A 14,003-nucleotide genomic window follows, 5' to 3' on the forward strand; every position below is an offset into this window, starting at 1 on the left:
TTTTCTCAGCTGTTTGTAAGACCTACTAAGACAACCATTTTACCTTTTTGCATTTCTTTTTCTTGGGTATGGTTTTGATCACCGCCTCCTGTACCAGGTTATGAACCTCCATCCATAGTTATTCAGGCACTCTATCAGACCTAACCCCTTGAATCTATTTGTCACTTCCACTGTATAATCATAAGGGATTTGATTTTATTTTAAAAACAAAGAATTTTAACTATAAATATTCACAATATTTGGTATATAAGTATATTCAAATTAAAATTTAACTGGACATCTTGGTTTTGTTTGGTTGGTTTTTGTCTTATTATTTTTCAAAATCTGGCAATTTTACCACCAAGGAATTCTGATCTATACTAAAGTTTGAAAACCATGGAGGGAAAGGTAAGAACCTGGGCCTTGGGTTCAGGTAGATCTGACTCCACCATTTTGTTAATAATCGGATGGAATCTCACAAATACGACTGGTATCTCCATGTGACAAAGGAAAACATCGGGGAGAGAGCCAACCAGCCTCAGGGACTAGAGTAGAGTTTGATAGCGGAGAGGGCCTGGATTTTACGAGAAAGTTCAAAAACACCCTGAGTTGCCTCGGGGGTACCATTCTTACACAAAGCATAACTTCAGACTAAATGGAAGAAAGGGCTGGGGAGCCAAGGAAGGGAAAAAATAGAAATACACAACAGAGAGGAGGGAGAATAAAGGGTACAGAAAAGGGCTAAGACTTAGAACTGGCCAAGTCACCTTGTATTCATAGCATGTTTGCTACCACTGACTTTGTAGGGAGAAAAGACTGGGGAAGAGTTACTCTCTTTGGGTATAAAGAGGCTCCTGGGCAGCACCTGCTGTGTTCTGTGAACCTCTAAAGCAGTGATTCTCAATCAGGGGTGATTTTAACCCTTAGCAATGTCTGGAGACAATTTCGATTGTCACCATGTGGTAGGGCTGAAGGGTATGCTACAGTCATCTAGTGGGCAGAGGTCAGAGATACTAGTAAACATCTCATATTCATGAGACAACCCCCCACAACAAAGAAATACCCAGCTGCGAGTATCAAATTTCAAGGCTGAGAAACCCTGCTCTAAAGCAAGTCAGTGTGAAGAAAGCACTATCCTCTTTGCCACAGCCTCACCCCTTTTCCCAAAGCTGCATTTGCACTGCACTAAAGACATTTTATACATGCACATTCCCATAGGTCTAAATTTGAGCAGGCTACTAAATTCTCTAAGCCTTTGTATCCTAATCTATACAGTGTGGGTAAAATTATTTACCTCATAGGGTTATTGCAGGGATTAAATGAGGTATTTTAATACTCTAGATTCAAACATTTATTGAGCACTGACACTGTGTGCTGGGTGTTGAGGGTATAGACACAGTCCTTACTGTTAATGATTTAAGTCTAGTAAGTTTTAAGTCCCAGAGTACACTGTTAAACATAGGCTAATTTCCTTCACACTAAGTCCCTACCCATGTCCTTCTCTTTCATTATTAGACGGTGTCTAATACTCTCTTTTCCTTGCCAGAGAACCAGAAAGAAGAGCAGAATTAATACCTATTATGAAGAGGAGCTATGTCACCACTCTGTGCTATTTTGTTGATGCTTCTCATCACTAATACTGAGGACAGCATTGAAGCAAATGTATTGTTCTTAATATCAAGAGAGTCAGTTAGCTATTTAAGACTAGCCCCTGCTCTGTTCTCAGACTTGACTATTACCTTTGAACACGGTCAGGAAATAAAAAAAAGCAAGTTCACTCTCTTTCTGACCCTGACCTTCATGGCTTCTACATCCTGCTCTGACAGGGCTTCAGTGAGCCAGGTAAGGTTATTGGAATATTAGAAAATGTAGGTGCTCTCCCAGCATTCCCACTTGTTCATTAAATGGAATGAGAGAAAGGGAGAACTCAAGTGTCATATCCAGGTTTGGGGGTTGAGAAACTGATAGTGGTGCCATTTACTGAGATTGGAAAGTCTGGGGAAGCAAGTTTTGAAGGGAAATCAGGAGTGCCACTTTAGACATTTTAGAAAATCTCTCTTCCTCTTGCCTCTAACCTTTCCTTCTCTCAGACTCTATAAATGATCAAGTCTCTTTTTTCTTAAAACAAATGAAGCCCTCCACAAACCTATAATCCCTTTAACTATTGCCCTCTCTCCTTCCTTTTAGGTCTGAACTTCTTTAAAGGATCATCTACTTCTCACTATGTCTACTTCCCTACCTTTCCCTACCCCTTCTTGACCCCCTGTAATCTGGCTTTGGGCTATCACCATATTATTGGAACTACATTCACTAAGGTGGTAAATAATGCCCTATTTGCCAAATGTAATGGATACTTTTCAGTCCTAACCTCACTGAACCTCTCTGTAGCCTTTGACATGGCTGATCATATCTTCTTTGAAGATCTCTCCTCCCTTGTCTTCCCTGGCATCACTTTCTCCTGCTTCTCTTTCTCCTTGCATTCTTCCTGACTCTTCCTCTATCTGCTGCTTAAATGTTGAATTTTCAGGGGTTTTGCTCAGCTTTTTTCCCTCACTTTACACTGTTTTCAAGGATGAGCTTATCATTTAGATTCCATTTAGATGATTCTGGCTCTCATCTATAAACTGTCAACTCCCAATTTGCTATTTACCAACTCTAATTCTCTTTGGAACTAGAGGCTCATATTTTGAGTTGCCTACTAGACAGGTCATCTAGATGCTCCTAGATGACAAACTCAACACATTCAGAATTCAGTTCTAAACAAGGCAATTTACAGAAGAAATTCAAGTTGTCAAAAACAAATGAGAAGATGCCCAATCTCACCTAGTAATCAGGAAAATGCAAATTAAAGCAATAAATGCAGTATATCTCACCAAGCCTGGCAAAAAATTAATGATACTGATAACATTCAACACTAGCAATGATTAGAGAAAACAGGGACTCTTATACACCTCTGTGGAGAAGGAAATGGCAACCCACTTCAGTATTCTTGCCTAGAGAATCCTGTGGATGGAGGAGCCTGGTGGGCTGCTGTCCATAGGGTCACACAGAGTCAGACATGACTGAAGCGACCTAGCATGCATGCATGTTTTGGAGAAGGAAATGGCAACCCACTCCAGTGTTCTTGCCTGGAGAATCTCAGGGACAGAGGAGCCTGGTAGGCTGCCGTCTATGGAGTTGCACAGAGTTGGACACGACTGAAGTGACTTAGCAGCAGCAGCAGCAGCAACATACACCTCTGATAGACGTAAGACTTATAACCTTTCTGGAAAGTAATCTGGCAATATCTATTAAAATATAAAATACATGCATGTCCTTTATATGCCAAAGAAATTGCTACACAGGTTCATAGGGTGCATGTATGAGTATGCTCATCACATTGTTGTTTTTGTTACCAGGAAGTTGGAGGTAATCTGCTTGTTCATCACTGGAGAAACTGATAGGGAAAATATGGTAGACGTGTACCTTGGAGTACTACGTACCAGTCAGAGGGAATACCTTAGATGTATGTATGCAGTAAACAGGAAGGGCTTTTTTTTTCTTTTTTAAAAATTTTATTGGAGTTACAATGTTGTGTTAATTTCAGGTGCACAGCAAAGTGCTTCAGTTACACATATACATACTTTCATTCTTTTTAGATTGTTTTCTCATATAGCTTATCACAGAATGTTGAGTAGAGTTCCCTGTGCTATATAGAAGGTCTTTGTTCATTATCTGTCTTATATATAGTAGTGTGAGTGCGTTCACCCCAAGCTTCTGATTAGAATGACTTCTACAACAGAGTGCTGAGTGAAAAAAAATTGAATGTTTAACACAATATGATTCATATAAATATAAATAATACATATATAAAATAAAAAATTGCATTTTACATTCAAACAAAAGGATATACATTAAGGAATGGTTGCATGTGGGGTGAAGAGGGCATGGGAGTGGGGAATGGGGCTAAAAGAAAATATATAAACAAATAAAGGAGGAATTTTGCATGGGTCAATGAAGACAATATGCCATAAATTGAGGAATATGAGTCACTCAGCCCAGAGCACTGAGAACCTCTCCTCAGTTAATAATACATTCTCTTTGATCCTATAGTCTATTTCTATTTTTGCCACTAATGATAATGTTACAATAAATATTCTTTTTTTTTTACAAAAAATATTCTTTATATATTTTTGTATTAGTGATTCTATGTCTGTAGCATATATTTTAATTGTGATATCTTCAAATATAGAATACAATGCAGTTATTAGAAAGGATGAATTACAAAGAAATCCATGCTAAGACACATTATAATTGAACTTCTGAAACTGAAAGACAAGAAATCCTGAAGTCAGCCAAAGATAAAAGATGCACTATTTATGCACACAAAAAAAGGAAATCAACTTGGATGATGACAGATTCCTTACCTGAAACCATGCAGGTCGGAAGATAGTGGCACAAAATTTTTCAAGCACAGTAAAAGAACAGCTGTCAGACTAGGGCAGGAAATACATAAGATGAGCCTAGAACATCTTATAGAGCCAGAAAGTAAGAAAGTGCTGAGGAAAGTGCAAAGGGAAAAAAAAAACCACAATGATGGGAGTATGTCAAAGGGACAGAGGAGCCTAATGAAAGACCTCCCAATGGTCAAATCCAGAACAATTTGAGCAATATAATAAAGTAGTATTGGGTTATAACCCAAAGTATAAAATAAATATCCATGAGTATATATTTATACTCATATAATGATTGATTTGGAGAAGGCAATGGCAACCCACTCCAGTACTCTTTGCCTGGAAAATCCCATGGACGGAGGAGCCTGGTAGGCTGCAGTCCATGGGGTCGAAAAGCATCTGATACAACTGAGTGACTTCACTTTCACTTTTCACTTTCATGCATTGGAGAAGGAAATGGCAACCCACTTCAGTGTTCTTGCCCGGAAAATCCCAGGGACAGGGGAGCCTGGTGGGTTGCCGTCTATGGGGTCGCACAGAGTCGGACACGACTGAAGCGACTTAGCAGCAGCAGCAATAATTGATTTGATGGATAAATACATACATACAAGCATATTAATACATTTATTCATAACACCACATATATGGAGGAAAAGAGACAAATCTCCCATGCAAAATTCTAAATAATTTATTTTGATAGTTTGCTCCCAAGGAGGTAGTAGAGCAAAACTCTACTCAAGTTTCGGTATACACAGTGACTTCTAAGAGTACAACATGGGAAGGGGGATAGAACAGTAACTTTACTTTGAGGAAACCTGACAAATACCACCTAGCCAGGTGTTCATTGTGAACATCTAAAGTGAGAAATCATTCAATAGTGTGTACACTTGATACGATGCAGTGAAAATGGTACTTTACCTCTGTGGTCTTCCTTCCCAAAACCTATAACTCCAGTTTTATCATGCACTGGATAAATTCTAGTAAAGGATATTCTGTAAAATAGCTGTCTAGTGTTCCTCAAAACCATCGAGGTCATCAAAAGGAATACAAATCTGAGAAACTGTCACAGCCAAGAGGAGCCTAATGGTACCTCATTGTGGTTTTGATTTGCGTTTCTCTGATAATGAGTGATGTTGAGCATCTTTTCATGTGTTTGTTAGCCATCTGTATGTCTTCCTTGGAGAAATGTCTGTTTAGCTCTTTGGCCCATTTTTGGGTCATTTATTTTTCTGGAGTTGAGCTGGAGGAGTTGCTTGTATATTTTTGAGACTAATCCTTTGTCTGTTGCTTCGTTTGCTATTATTTTCTCCCAATCTGAGGGCTGTCTTTTCACCTTGCTTATAGTTTCCTTTGTTGTGCAAAAGCTTTTAAGTTTCATTAGGTCCCATTTATTTTTGCTTTTATTTCCAATATTCTGGGAGGTGGGTCATAGAGGATCCTGCTGTGATTTATGTCGGAGAGTGTTTTGCCTATGTTCTCCTCTAGGAGTTTTATAGTTTCTGGTCTTACATTTAGATCTTTAATCCATTTTGAGTTTATTTTTGTGTATGGTGTTAGAAAGTGTTCTAGTTTCATTCTTTTACAAGTGGTTGACCAGTTTTCCCAGCACCACTTGAGAAGACATGATGACTAGATGTAATGTGGTATCTTGGGTGGCTCTGAAACAGATAAAGAACATCAGGTTAAAACAAAGGAAATTTGGATAAAGTATAGACTTTAATAAAAATGTATTGATATTACTTCATTAACTGTAACAAATTTACCATACAAATATACTAATGTAAGATGTTAACAATAGGGAAAACAGTGTGGAGTATATGGAAACTGTACTATCTTCTCAATTTTTCTGTAAACCTAAAGCTGTTCTAGAAAATAAAGATTAGTCAAAAATAAATAACTGTTGGACTTCCCTGGTGGCAGAGTTGTTAGGAATCCACCTGCCAATGTAGGGGACACCAGTTTGATCCCTGGTCTAGGAAGATTTCACATGCCTCGGAGCCACTAAGCCCATGCACCACAACTACTGAGCCTGTGCTCTAGAGTTTGCGAGCTGCAGCTACTGAAGCCCACATTCCTAGAGCCCATGCTCCACAATGGGAGAGTGCAGGGGGCTCTTCAGCTCCCGCCCTCTGCAACTAGAGAAAGCTTGCTTGCAGCAACGAAGGCCCAGCATAGCCAAAAACAAATAAATAAAGCAGTGTGTACATGTCAAAAAATTTTTAAAAATAAGTAACAGTCAACAACAAATTCTATATCTGTCAAAACTATCCTTCATTCAAAGGAAAACTGAGAGAATGTGCTGCTAGCAAACCTGCCCTTAAAGAACAGCTAAAGGAAGTTCTCTAAATGGAAAGGAAATGATAAAAGGAGGTCTGGAAATTTAGAAAGGAAAGTACATCAGAATGGGTGAAAATGGGGGAATACTATCTTTTTCATGAGTTTCTTAAATCATATTTGATGGTTAAAGCTAAAATTATAACACCACCTGATGTGGTGGCTCAATACATGGAGAAGAAATATTTAAGACAATTATACATTTTTAATGTGGGTATCATAAAGCAATCTAAATGAAAATAAGGTCTCTCTACTGTAGTTGAAGTAGTAAAATACTAATAAGAGTAGACTATTTATGGGGTTCTCAAACTTGCTTAAAACTCAACATTCAAAAAACTAAGATCATGGTATCCAATCTCATCACTTCATGGAAAATAGATGGGGAAACAATGGAAACAGCGACAGACTTTATTTTCTTGGGCTCCAAAATCACTGCAGATGGTGACTACAGCCATGAAATTAAAAGATGTTTGCTTCTTGGAAGAAAAGCTATGTCCAACCTAGACAGCATATTAAAGACAGAGACATTACTTTGCTGACAAAGGTCCATACAGTCAAAGCTATGGTTTTTCCAGTAGTCATGTATGGATCTGAGAGTTGGACCATAAAGAAAGTTGAGCACTGAAGAATTGATGCTTTTGATCTGTGGTGTTGGAGAAGGCTCTTGAGAGTCCTTGGACTGCAAGGAGATCCAACCAGTTAGTCCTAAAGGAAATCAGTCCTGAATATTCATTGGAAGGACTGATGCTGAAGCTGAAGCTCCAATACTTTGGCCACCTGATGTGAAGAACTGACTCATTGGAAAAGACCCTGATGCTGGGAAAGATTGAAGGCAGGGGGAGAAGGGGACGACAGAGGATGTGATGGTTGGATAACATCACCAACTCAATGGACATGAATTTGAGCAAGCTCCGGGATTTGGTGATCGACAGGGAAGCCTGGAGTGCTGCAGTCCATGGGGTCACAAAGAGTCAGACACAACTGAGCAACTGAACTGAACTGAACTGATTATAAGTTACATATTTATATTGTAATACTTAGAACAACAATTAAGAAAACTATATAGAGCGGTGTGCTCAAAAATACTATAAATCAAGATTCAATCCTTAAAAATGTTCAAGCAAGCACAGGAAAGCAAAAGAAGAGAAAGAAGAACAGGGGAAACAAACAGAAAAGAATAAAATGGCAGGCTCAAGTCTTAACATATCAGTAATTACTATTTTTATCACTAATTACTATTATAGGTTGAATTGTATCCCATAGAAAGATATATTGAAGTCCTAATACCCGTACCTGTGAATGTGGCCTTATTTGGAAACAGGGTTGTCTTAGTTCTGGCTTCTATGACAAAGTACTGTAGAGGGGGTAGCTTATAAACAACAGAAATTTGTTTCTCACAGTTCTAGTGGCTGGAAATTAGATATCAGGGTGCAAGCTTGGTAGGGAAGAACTTGTGTCTCCTGCATTGGCAGGCAAGTTCTTTACCACTGCACCACCCAGGAAGCCCAATATAATACAACTGGTGTCCTAATGAGAAAAAGGGAAGCTCCCTGCATTGAGAATGGTTAAGAATCCAATATGGAATAAATTGGTGGAAATAGATAGGGCTCAGTGAGGTGCCCTGTACCGCCTCACAGGTATAATTCCACCAGCTGCCCCCAAGCCCTGATTGGTCTGGCGGTGGGGGGTGGGGAGGTCCAGGATTGAGCCCCCTCCAACAGCTGGCCCTCTCCTCCCAGCGGTCCCCACCTCTCAGCAGTGTGGTAGTTTTTCCACCCAAATTGGTAGTTTTTCCTCTCAAATTGGTAGTTTTTCCACCCAAATCGTTTCCATCTCCCCTCTACTGACTCCCCAAGTCCCCTGAGTCCCTCCTGGCCTCCATCCTCTTGCCTCATGGGTGCTCAGTCCCCGCTCCCCCCATCAGATTGTCTATGCACCCCTGCCCTGGCACCCCAGTCTCTCCAGTTGCTACCATAAAACTCAACATTAAAAAACTTAAGATCATAGCATCCAGTCCCATCACTTCATGGCAAATAGAAGAGGAAAAAGTGAAACAGTGACAGAGTTTATTTTCTTGGGCTCCAAAATCACTGAGGACAGTAACTGCAGCCATGAAATTAAAAGACACTTGCTCTTTGGAAGAAAAGCAATGACAAACCCAGGCAGCATATTGAAAAGCAAAGACATCACTTTGCCAACAAAGGTCCATCTAGTCAAAGTGATGGTTTTTCCAGCAGTCATGTATGGATGTGAGAGTTGGACTATAAAGAAGGCTGAGCACCAAAGAATTGATGCTTTTGAATTGTGGTGCTGGAGAAGACTCTTGAGAGTCCCTTGGACAGCAAGGAGATCAAACCAGTCAATCCTAAAGGAAATTGATCCTGAATAGTCACTGGAAGTGATGCTGAAGCTGAAGCTCCAATACTTTGGCCACCTGATGTGAAGAGCTGACTCACTGGAAAAGACCCTGATACTGGGAAAGATTGAGGGCAGGAGGAGATGGGGGTGACAGAGGATGAGATGGTTGGATGGCATCACTGAGTCAGTGAACACGAGTTTGAGCAGACTCTGGGAGATAGTTGGGACAGCAGCCTGGTATGCTGCAGTTCATGGGGTCACAAAGAGTCAGACACAACTTAGTGACTAAACAACAACAACAACAACAGTTTTTTGCAGAATTATTCACAACAGCCAAGATATGGAAACATTCTAGGTGTCCACTGACAGATGAATGGATAAAAAAGTTGTGGGATACACACACACACATATGCACATACATACAATGCAATATTCAGTCATAAGAAAGAAGGAAATTCTGCCATTTGCAACAACATAGATGAACTTTAAGGGCATTATACTAAGTGAAATAAGTCAGACAAAGACAAATATAGTATGCTGTCACTTATATGTGGAATCTAAAAAACTGAACTCATAGAAACAGAGCAGAATGGTAGTTTCTAGGTGCTGGGGAGTAGAGGAGAAGGAGAAATGTTCAAAGGGTACATAATTTCAGTTATAAAATAAATGACGATTATCTAATGTACAGGACTGTGACTGATTAAAAATATTGTATTATATACTTGAACATTGCTAAGAGAGGATCTTAAATATTCTCACCACAAGAAAGAAATGGTAATTATGTGGCTGGTGGTAATCATTTTACAATATATATGTGTATAAACTCAACACATTGTATACCTTGAACTTACACAGTGTTATATGTCAATTATAGCTCAATAAAGTTGGAAAAAATAACTATCAGACAGATGGTTTAAGAATAATTAAGCTGACACAATAAGAGAAGTCACCACAATGAGAAGCCCATGTGCTGCTACTAGAGAAAGCCCTCACATAGCAAAGACGACCCTGCTACTGCTGCTAAGTCGCTTCAGTCGTGCCCAACTCTGTGTGACCCCATAGACGGCAGCCCACCAGGCTCCTCTGTCCCTGGGATTCTCCAGGCAAGAAAACTGGAGTGGGTTGCCATTTCCTACTCCAGGGGATCTTCCTGACCCAGGAATCAAATCCACATCTCTTGCGTTTCTTGCATTGGCAGGCAGATTCTTTACCACTGTGCCACCTGGGAAGGGCATTAAGCCAACTAATTTATGGTCATTGATTATGGCAGTTCAAGGAAACTAATATACTTCCTAACTTATCTCCCTGCCTCTGCCTGTTTACTTCTAATCCATTTTCTACACTGCCACCAGGATGGCCTTTTCTAAAATACACATGTAATCATATTACTCTTCTGCTTAAAAACCTGCCATGGTTCCATAATGATCCACGCTGATCCTTACAGCTTCAGTTCTTGCTACTCCTTTACATAATCCCTACACATTAATAACATGTTACTTGAAATTCTTCCCCCAATACTATGGTCATACATACTTATCTGCTCATCTATTGCTCCCTCTGCCTAGATCATAGCCCTTGAATACCATCAAATTTTTCTTTGCAACCACATATGCAAGAAGAGGCAGTAGTGAATATAGAATGGTTTTTCAAGAAATCTGGCTGTGAAGGCTGAGAAACTTTTGTCAGTGACAAATTTTGAAATCAGAGCTTCTGGAATCCTCTTTCTAACAAACACTTCTAGAAAAGGATCCCTTACTTATACAAAGCCATTCTCCCAAATTCTGTCATTGGCCCTCTTCTGTTTCACCTCTGTTTTCTCCCTCTGCAATGGCGTCCAGTCTTATGGCTTCAAATACCACCTATTATCATTGAGACTAGCAAATCTCTATCTCTACTTTCAATATCTCTCCCAAGTTCAGACCACTGGAAGTTGTCCCACTGCACACTGATACTCTGTTAATTTTTTCTTCTACTCATTTTTTTCTCTGTGTGTTTCATTTCAGATAGTTTCTACTGCTGTGTCTTCAAGTTCATTAATTTTTCCTTTGGTTTGTCTAATCTATTAATCCAGTCAAGTAATTTTTTTCTCAGACATTAATATCTATAAGTTTAATTTCAGTCTTTTTATATCCTCCATATCCTCAATGTGATCACATTTTCCTTTACTTTATTGAACAAATAGAGTATATTCAAACTTTAAAGTCTTTGTCTACTGATTCTATCATCTGTGCCATTTCTGGGTCTGTTTCTGTTGATTGATTTTGCTCATAGTTTCTTGCTTTGTATACTTCATTATTTATTACTGGATACAAGACATTGGGGATTTTATGCTGTTGAGTGCTGGAATTTTTCTTCATTTTTCTTTTAAATACTTCTGCAATTTGTTCTGAGATAATAAAGTTACTCAGAAACAGTTTAATCCTTTAAGGCTTGCTCTTGTTTTGTTAGGCAGAATTAGAGCAACCTTTGTGTGTGTGTGTGTGTGTGTGTGTGTGTGTGTGCCTGCGTGCGCACACATGTGTGCACACGCTTAGTTGCTCAGTCGTGTCTGACTCTTTGAGATCTTTTGGACTGTAGCCTGCTAGGCTCCTCTGTCCATGAGATTTTTCAGGCAAGAAATACTGGAGTGGGTTGCCATTTACTCCTCCAGGGGATCTTCCTGACCCAGGGATCAAACCTGCATCTCCTATGTCTCCTGCATTGCAGGCAGATTCTTTACCTGCTGAGCCATCGGGAAAGTCTTTGGTCTAAAGCTAATTTATCTGTACTACTGAGGCAATACTCTTTCTCTTTCTTTCTTTGTCTCTTTGTATTTCTCTCTCTCTTTGTCTCTCTATGTGCATGTCTCTTCTCTTTGTTACTATGCCCTATGAATTTTAGCCACTTCTGTTTCCCCCGATTCTCAACTCTGCCTTCTAAACTCAAAGAGATTGCTTGACTCTAGCCAGGCTCACTCTCTCTGAACTATTGTTTCATTTATTTTGTCCAGTTTTGTAGTTATTTAAAGTCAAAGAGTAAATCCAGTCCTTGTTAGTCCATTATAACCAGAAGGATAAGTCCTTACCCTTTTGAAAAGATCACTGTATCTACTCTGGAAAAAACCAAACTGTTGAAGGGCAAAAGTGGAAACAGAGAGACTAAGCTATCACAATAATCCAGGTAGAATTTATTATCTAGGGGGGATAGCAGTGGAGATGGGGCTTTACCTGCTGGGGCTTCCTTGGTGGCTCAGCAGTAAAGAATCCACCTGTAACGCAGGAAATTCAGGAGACGTGGGTTCGATGGGTCAGGAAGATCCCCTTGAGGAGGGTGTAGCAACCCACTCCAGTATTCTTGCCTGGAGAATCCCATGGACAGAGAAACCTGGCAGGGTTGCAAAGAGTTGGACACGACTGAAGCAATTTAGCATGCATGCATAGTGCCTGCCACACAATCTGCTCTCTATAAACGTTAGTGATTATTATATTACAGTTCAGTTCAGTCGCTCAGTCATGTCTGACTCTTTGCAACCCCATGAATCGCAGCACGCCAGGCCTCCCTGTCCATCACCAACTCCTGGAGTTTACTCAAACCCATGTCCATCAAGTCAGTGATACCATCCAGCCATCTCATCGTCTGTCATCCCTTCTCCTCCCACCTTCAAACTTTCCCAGGGTCAGGGTCTTTTCAAATGAGTCAGTTCTTCACATCAGGTGGCCAAAGTATTGGAGTTTCAGCTTCAGCATCAGTCCTTCCAATGAACACCCAGGACTGATCTCCTTTAGGATGGACTGGTTGGATCTCCTTGCAGTCCAAGGGACTCTCAAGAGTCTTCTCCAACACCACTGTTCAAAAGCATCGATTCTTCGGCGCTCAGCTTTCTTTACAGTCCAACTCTCACATCCATACATGACCACTGGAAAAACCATAGCCGACTAGATGGACCTTTGTTGGCAAAGTAATGTCTCTGCTTTTTAATATGCTGTCTAGGTTGGTCATAACTTTCCTTCCAAGGAGCAAGCGTCTTTTAATCTCATGGCTGCAATCACCATCTGCAGTGATTTTGGAGCCCAAAAAAATAAAGTCTGACACTGTTTCCACTGTTTCTCCATCTATTTCCCATGAAGTGATGGGACCAAATGCCATGATCTTGGTTTTCTGAATGTTGAGCTTTAAGCCAACATTTTCACTCTCCTCCTTCATTTTCATCAAGAGGCTTTTTAGTTCCTCTTCACTTTCTGCCATAAGGGTGGTGTCATCTGCATATCTGAGGTTATCTTGATTCCAGCTTGTGCTTCTCCAGCCCAGCGTTCCTCATGATGTACTCTACATATAAGTTAAATAAGCAGGGTGACAATATCCAGCCTTGACGTACTCCTTTTCCTATTTGGAACCAGTCTGTTGTTCCATGTCCAGTTCTAACTGTTGCTTCCTGACCTGCATACAGGTTTCTCAGGAGGCAGGTCAGGTGGTCTGGTATTCCCATCTCTTTCAGGACTTTCCACAGTTTATTGTGATCCACACCGTCAAAAGCTTTGGCATAGTCAATAAAGCAGAAATAGATGCTTTTTCTGGAACTCTCTTGCTTTTTCGATGATCCATCAGATGTTGGCAATTTGATCTCTGGTTCCTCTGCCTTTTCTAAAACCAGCTTGACCATCTGGAAGTTCATGGTTCATGTATTGCTGAAGCCTAGCTTGGAGAATTTTGAGCATTACTTTACTCGTATGTGAGATGAGTGCAATTGTGCGGTAGTTTGAGCATTCTTTGGGATTGCCTTTCTTTGGGATTGGAATGAAAACTGACCTTTTCCAGTCCTGTGGCCACTGCTGAGTTTTCCAAATTTGCTGACATATTGAGTGCAGCACTTTCACAGCATTACAGTTACCACTCCCCAAATTTGTTTTGTTGCCAACAGTT

The 14,003-nt window shown here is 40.1% G+C and overlaps 1 long non-coding RNA gene across 1 annotated transcript in view; it reads right to left on the bottom strand.

The window, feature by feature from the left end:
- Positions 1-5,077: 5,077 nt before the first annotated feature.
- The window catches only part of LOC110130754 (uncharacterized), a 91,664-nt gene continuing 82,738 nt past the window's right edge, over positions 5,078-14,003 (bottom strand). Inside the window, exon 4 of the long non-coding RNA XR_011485768.1 lies at positions 5,078-6,070. This is a non-coding gene — a long non-coding RNA (uncharacterized lncRNA). The remainder of the gene's footprint in view (positions 6,071-14,003) is intronic.

The sequence above is a fragment of the Odocoileus virginianus genome, chromosome X (genome assembly GCF_023699985.2).
Source record: "Odocoileus virginianus isolate 20LAN1187 ecotype Illinois chromosome X, Ovbor_1.2, whole genome shotgun sequence".
Lineage (NCBI taxonomy): Eukaryota > Metazoa > Chordata > Mammalia > Artiodactyla > Cervidae > Odocoileus > Odocoileus virginianus.